Consider the following 6987-nt stretch of genomic DNA (forward strand, 5'->3'; position numbering starts at 1 on the left):
GGGGCTGCCGTCAACTGACAGCCGTGTGAAAACTTTCTCAAATCTTCTTGACTTTAAGAATTTATAAACTGATTAGAAATTAAAGAAATGTTAGCACCAGTGTCAATTAAAGCACTGACTTCGTGACCCTCACCATACAACTGTACAGTATGTGGGAGTTAAATCCCTAAGAGGAACACCAAAAATCTCATCTGAATTATGTACAAGTTGGTCATCTGCTGATGACAACTGAGGGGTATTTGCATATCACTAGTATTTCCACTTGCATAAGCCGAATATTGACCCACATTTCCAGCTGACTTTAGTTTCCCGAACTAGAATATTTGGTGATAAATGTAACCCATTTGGGACTACCTTTGTATGCCCTGCGGTATGGACTGTTTTGTCTGCAATGTGTGTCGGCATGCTCATATCTACCCTGCGGATATTCGGGCGTCCTATCTCGGTTACGGGAGTCAGAGTGATCATATCTACCCAGCCAATATTCGGGTGTCCTGTCCCTATGCCAAGAGGAGGAATGGTTCCTATAATAATCAACATTAGGTACCTGTCAGGGGTTGCATCCCTGGTACAAGGCCTCCCACGTTCACCACCGGTATCCTATCCAGTGTGCTCTGTAAGGTAGAAACCACATTCATTAAATCCACTAAAATGGATTTCAAATCCGATAATTCCGATTTTATGACATCATTCGCTGTCACTAATGCATCGACATTACTATTAGATTTAACGCGCAAACCTTTCATTTGAGGGAATTCACACCATCCAGCTGATAGGGGTGGGAAGGGAAATTGGAATCAGTTGTGAGTGAGAATTGGTGAGCTTCATTTGCGCTCTCCACCTGTTGGGCAATCTTAATAGCGGCCTCTAACGTTGTTGCACCATGTTCATGACATTTCATTTAAACTTAAAGATGTATAGTCCGATGGAACCCAGAAATCCTTGAAAAATAAAAATTAATTCTGAATTTCTTAAATTGTATGTTTGGATGAGTAACAATCATAATGTTAAGGAAATGAATTTAAAACAATTTTAGTGGTATTTCTTATATAAGGCCACGTAAAAAAAAATAATTGGTTAGCATCCTTTTAGTATCAAATTTCATAGTAGGGAGGGAGGTTTTTTTTTTTTTTTTTTTTTCCTTGTCGAACATGAAAAACCAGCGTCGGAAGGAAAATTAGCAAAACAAAGAAGAGGCAAACAACAGAGGCCAAAATTGGATACAAGAAATCATGTAATTCATATATAGCAGATAAACTTTGCCTATATGAATAAGTCATATTGAAATCCCTATATATGAAGTTTTAAAACATGCAACATTGTATATGTTTACAGAACTGTATGATATCGATAATAGGTTTATAAAGCATTCCATCCTATTAATGGCGAGTATACAGTAATTGCTGTTGGATGTGAAATTAAAAATAAAAATAACAACAGCAAAATAAGAAGATTGAAGTTTGTCATAGTCGTATAATAATTCATTATTGTCCATTCATAAACAGAAACGTAATTTTTGAACTGGCATTTTGTACAATTGATTATTATTTGTGATTGTTTATTCAACAACTATACTAGAGAGTATGTACATAAAATAATAGTGATAATACTCAATAGTGAATACTGTTAATGAGTTTAACTAGTATCATGTGCTATGTTTATGCTGAGAAACACTTTGACATCTAGTTGGATCAGCTGTTTGGAAACATTATGTCACTGTACCAGCATGTGAATATTCCATGCTTTGTGCTTAAGTTTGTGTTTGCTGGACATTAATTATAACTGGATCATGCTGGGTTTGTTGTTGGAACAACACAACAGTCCTCATTGATGCCTCGCAGGGGTTTCGCCAGTAAAACAAAATAGACGGCCATTTTGTTTTTCCAAAATGGAAGCCAGTGGGCGTGGTACTGAGCCGATGGGCGAGCCACGCCCATTGTTAGTAATCCCCACCGATTATTGGTACGAAAATGTACATTCAATCAATAAATGTTGTTTTTATCAAATGTAAATATGATTTAGCTTTAGTTTAATGTAACATTCGATAGATTTGAAGAATATAAAGAATTTGCTAAAGGTAGACCAGGCCCATAGGCTAAACCGAGCTGATTAGGCCAAGCCGTCCAAGCCGTCACGGTAAAAGTTGCCGTGCTAATAATTGTAGGCAGTCCAAAAGACAGCCGGATGGCTTGCTCACTAATATACGCATGCACTATCTCGCCACTATATATTTCATATTTCCAGTAGGGCCTAATAAATTTATGCTATCCTACCTATGAAATAGCGTGAAATATTTGTTTTATTTAGTCCATCTTTAAAATTTCATTTCGTGAAATATTGCACACAGGTAAGAAGTGAACGTGCCAGTTTTAAACTGATGGGCGCAGCCATGTTTGTTGTCTTGTCTTGTCTCCGGTCACCACAGAGCGTTCCTCCTTGTTTCTCTTTCGCGCTGTGGATATGTCTACTTCCAAAGTGATGGAAATACCAACGCGCTGATTGGCCGACTTGGCTTTTCTGCACAAAGCATGAGAAGTAAGCATCGGATCGGAGTTTAGTTTGCTAATGTAAACCTAATCCCGAGTAAATCCTAATGCTTTGCTTGCATCGGCTGTACCGTGTATACAAATACACTCTTTTTATACTATTATTACTATAAAACTAAGCCTTTTCTAGATAGAAGCAAGGACTAGGCTAGCCTAGGCCTAGGCTAGCATTCGGACGGATGGTAAACAAGCCTAGGCCTATATAAATTGCTTTCGGGAGGTGGAGTTTTTGAGTGTTTTGTGTAAAAAAAAAAATTTTAAAAAATTCAGGTCGGGGGCTTTTCCGACGGTCGGGCGGGGATGCTAACCAATTGTTTTATTTTACGTGGCCTAATACACACTTTGTTAATGTAAAAAAATTTGTAAAGGATTACAGACACTGGAAGTGTTTCTAGAATTGTTTGGTTATTACCAGCCCACAATTCAGAGAAAACAATTTTTAAAATAGTTTCAAGTTCATGACATTTATTATTAAAATGGGTTAGTTAAATCAAACATTTATTTTTGAAGAATTTTTTCATTTAGTTTATCGGACAATACAGCTTTAATGGAACGTGGATGATTAGATATTAGGTTAATGGTTAATGTTAATTCCTTGCTAACTCACCGTTTTCCTTCTTATCCAATTTCTCTTTAATATTCCAAAAGAATTATTCAAATCAGTGCTGCATTATACGTTTTTGGTTCGCTGATTTCTGTACCGTGATATTAATGCAGATCAGTACTTGTCTATGCCAGCTTTGAATAGGACTACAGAATCATTATCCAAATCATTTATAATTTGAAATTCAGCGGGGAACTGCAAAGTAAATATAAATCATATTTAGTTCATTCCTAATCCGGTTTACTTATTACTACTTATAATATACTAGATTTCTAAGACAGAGAATAGCTAAGTTCATTAAAATATGTATTATTTATCAAGTGTGTTGCTTCCTGTAACTGTCATGACCATAAGCAAACACAATGAAAGATACACATAAAAAACATTCAACCAAGGATTCTTTAGTGGTGTGTTCAATTTGTAATTGAAAACTTTAAATGAATATTATGCATGTGGTGTTAGTTAAAGATATACCTTGCTAATTGACCACTGGTAGGGAATAAACTTGATGTGCTCTATACATGTCCGAATAAGATTCAATCCCAAATTACATTTCTAAATTCCAAATAATTCTGTGTTATTTATTTATTCAACACTATATTTTGAAACAGTTCCATACTAAAAAATAAAAGAAACTTCTGTTCATAATTCACATTATGAATATGAATATTCTTTGCAGGCCTAAAATACAGTACAGAAAAGGCTACAGTAGTCTTTGGAGAGAAGCCAACTTAGATTGGTAGATTGTCTTTAAGAGCGCTATTAAAGTTAGGTGATAATACATTATATAAACATGCTAAAGACCTGAAACAGAGACATTGGAATAAAGGGTTGGTGACCCAAGTGGTTACTTGAACTAGTTACTGTAGGTACGGATAGCCTACTAAAAAAACAGTATGAATACACTAACATCAAACAGACCTCAGGCCTATGAGATGGCCTATCATCATTCACCAATGATGTATAAAAATGATAAAAACAAAAATAAGCAATTGGGTAATTTTGGCTAAAAATCAACCACCATGCCCATGTGAATCCCTTGGATCTTCCTATAAAAAAATTCTAAGAATACCTTGATATGTCAAAACAAAGAATCCAAAATGTTGAGTAAACAAAAAAAATAAGTTAAAAAAATAAAACATTGAAAAATTCGATTAGATTAACAATTTTTTTTTCTTCAGAAAAAAATTCAACAAGAAATTTTAATTTTTAAAATACAATGAAATTATGCAGTACTTACTGTATTCAAAATTCAAAACAATCCCCAATTCTACCCCATTTACGCCAAAATATTTTCCCCTTTACTTTAACCAACCCTCACACCAAGCTATTTCTGAACACACTCCTTACGACTATCTACAGATCATTTTATTTGCCACATTCTAACTACCCTCGGTAAACCAGTCATGCAAGCAGTATATCTGGAACTAGGTATAATATAGATTCCATGCTCAAAACAATCTCTATCAGTGTGTCAGAGAGGTGTCTGAGACTTTATGTAATGAGGATCCTGCATCCTAATACTGTATGTGCAAGTCTATGTGCAATATGTACAACTGATTTAACCCATTAGGAACTAGACGCTCAAACCGCTCTGCGCATTAGTCCCTAGACCGCCCTAAACGGCCCTGGCTATTCAACCCGCTATAACTTCTGTTATACGAACTGTAGCGTGTAGCGAAAAACGTCTACATAAACTTTGGGAAATCCCTTTTCAGAATATCTCATCATCCAATGAGGTTTCTATTTGAAAAAATGACGTAATTTGCATTCAAAGGTCAAACTGTTGAGAAGAAGCGAAGTTTTGAATCGCCTGAAATAAAGTTATGACATTTCAAAAATCAAAGAATCAAAATAACGCCAACGTCGCCAGCGTTTACATGTAATTTTGACCTGTAAAATATTTTAAGAAGATGGTGACTATACAACAATGTTTTTAATATTATGATTGTAACATATATTGAACTTAATTATGCTAAATTTTCAAGTTGATATTTCAAAATCCACATTGGGTTCTACCACCAAACGCGACTACCCTTATTTGTCGAATTTCTGGCTGGACCATAATGGGAGGCATTTATTTGGTAGTATTCATGCTTGGGTTATGTCCATCTTTACTTTACTTACACAGAAGTTAGTAGGGTATAAGAAACCAAAAACAGTTTCAGGGTAGGCCTTCTAGTTTTTGAGATATGGGCGAGCAAACATAGCTGAAAGCCCGGTCACGTTCATTCTGAAGCCATGTTTGATAGAGCATAATTTAAAAAGTATTGTTCTAAGTAATTATTTGAATGCAGAATCTGAATCTACTTAAAAAGTTGAGCAAGTACTGTGATTTTTAGCTTTGTGGGTGACCTATAAAAAAAGTTATGACACTTCAAAAATTTAAGAATTCAAATAACGATGTCGCCGGCGGCTCTAATGGGTGCCACGCCCACTTTTTCGGACACCGGTATCTCGGAAAGTATTGGTCTGATTGAGCTGAAATTTTGGATTTTTCTTAGTTAATAAGGTTACAACAAACCCTGAAAATTTAAACAAAATCTGAGACGGCGACTTCCACGGCCACGTTGAATTGGCATGGAATGACCCACCCTGCAAAAGGTCTAGTCTTAGATAGATGTTTGTGGCAGCGCGGTGCTTTTGGGCTTCAGTACCACTTTTTACCCCACACTCGCAACCAAGAAGGCTACTTGCTTATTCATCAATAAACTCCTAGTTTTGCACCGAAAATGGTATATGAAACTGATAGAAATTTAGGAATTAGGCCATAAAAACATCAGTTATTGTCACCCTATCATATTATATAATATAGGCTTTTATTTATGCAAAATTTAGAAAAGAAACATGCTGATAATATTTTTTTTGAGTAAAAACCAATAAAGGTCAAATACAAGTTGAATAGGTCGAACGTCAATACTGTATATCAAAGTCAAAGGTCAGATAATTGATGTCACTCAATAAAATAATTATAAAATTTAGTAAAGTATGCAAATTCAAAATCATTTTTAATTATGAATTCAAAGAAAATTGCAAATTTTGGATGAAATGTTAACTATGATAAGTCAAAGGTCAATTTCAAAGTCAAAGGTCAAAGTATTTGGTGTCACTGGAATGCTTATTTAATATGCATCAAAATAAAAACTTGTAATGGAACATTTTCAACAATAAAAAAAATATTAGTTTATTTGTAGTAGAGTCTAATTCCTTTCATATAGCATAGCAAACTCTCTAGGGAGTAATTGACTACAATACATTACAATTATAGGTGCTAATGTGTTAAGAATGCATGCATACAATAATAATAAACTGTAGGCCTACCTTTCTGATTTGAGTATCGGATGATATTTGTTGTGGGTAAGTAGTTGCTCCACTATACTTGAATATTCAGCTGAAGTGGGTACCTAAGAAATATATATAGCAACAATAGATTTTTAGACACCTGTAGTAAACTGACAAAGAATAAATAATAATTAAATAAGTGAGTTAATCAATTGTTGATTTATAATGCAAGAATGAATCAGTTAATAAACTACTTCAAAAATTAAAATGAATTACTAAAATAAACTTAGAAATCAATAAATAGTTCTTAAAATATTACTATAAATACAATTACTAAAGAAATGAAGAAATGTTTAAACAACTAAACGAAATAAAGTACAGCATTCCAAAATATAATTATTTAATAAATAAATGAAAAAAAAAAATATATGAGTTTAGGCCTAATAACAAATTGAGTTTAATAATATAAACAAATTCAATTAATAATAATAAAGAAACTTAAAAATACATGTTTCTTGACAGATAATTTCATATTTAAATTAATAAATAATTAAA

General features: G+C 33.9%; 1 long non-coding RNA gene across 1 annotated transcript; it reads right to left on the reverse strand.

Annotated features, from left to right (window-relative positions):
• Nucleotides 1-576: 576 nt before the first annotated feature.
• On the reverse strand, nucleotides 577-6542 carry LOC117111383. The gene is made up of 3 exons (XR_004445862.1): nucleotides 6472-6542; nucleotides 3154-3345; nucleotides 577-614 (listed from the first exon to the last, which is right to left on the reverse strand). It is a non-coding gene; the product is annotated as an uncharacterized LOC117111383 (long non-coding RNA).
• Nucleotides 6543-6987: the final 445 nt, after the last annotated feature.

The sequence above is a fragment of the Anneissia japonica genome, unplaced genomic scaffold (genome assembly GCF_011630105.1).
Source record: "Anneissia japonica isolate Jap-2015-1 unplaced genomic scaffold, ASM1163010v1 scaffold14221_len8599_cov103, whole genome shotgun sequence".
Taxonomy (NCBI): domain Eukaryota; kingdom Metazoa; phylum Echinodermata; class Crinoidea; order Comatulida; family Comatulidae; genus Anneissia; species Anneissia japonica.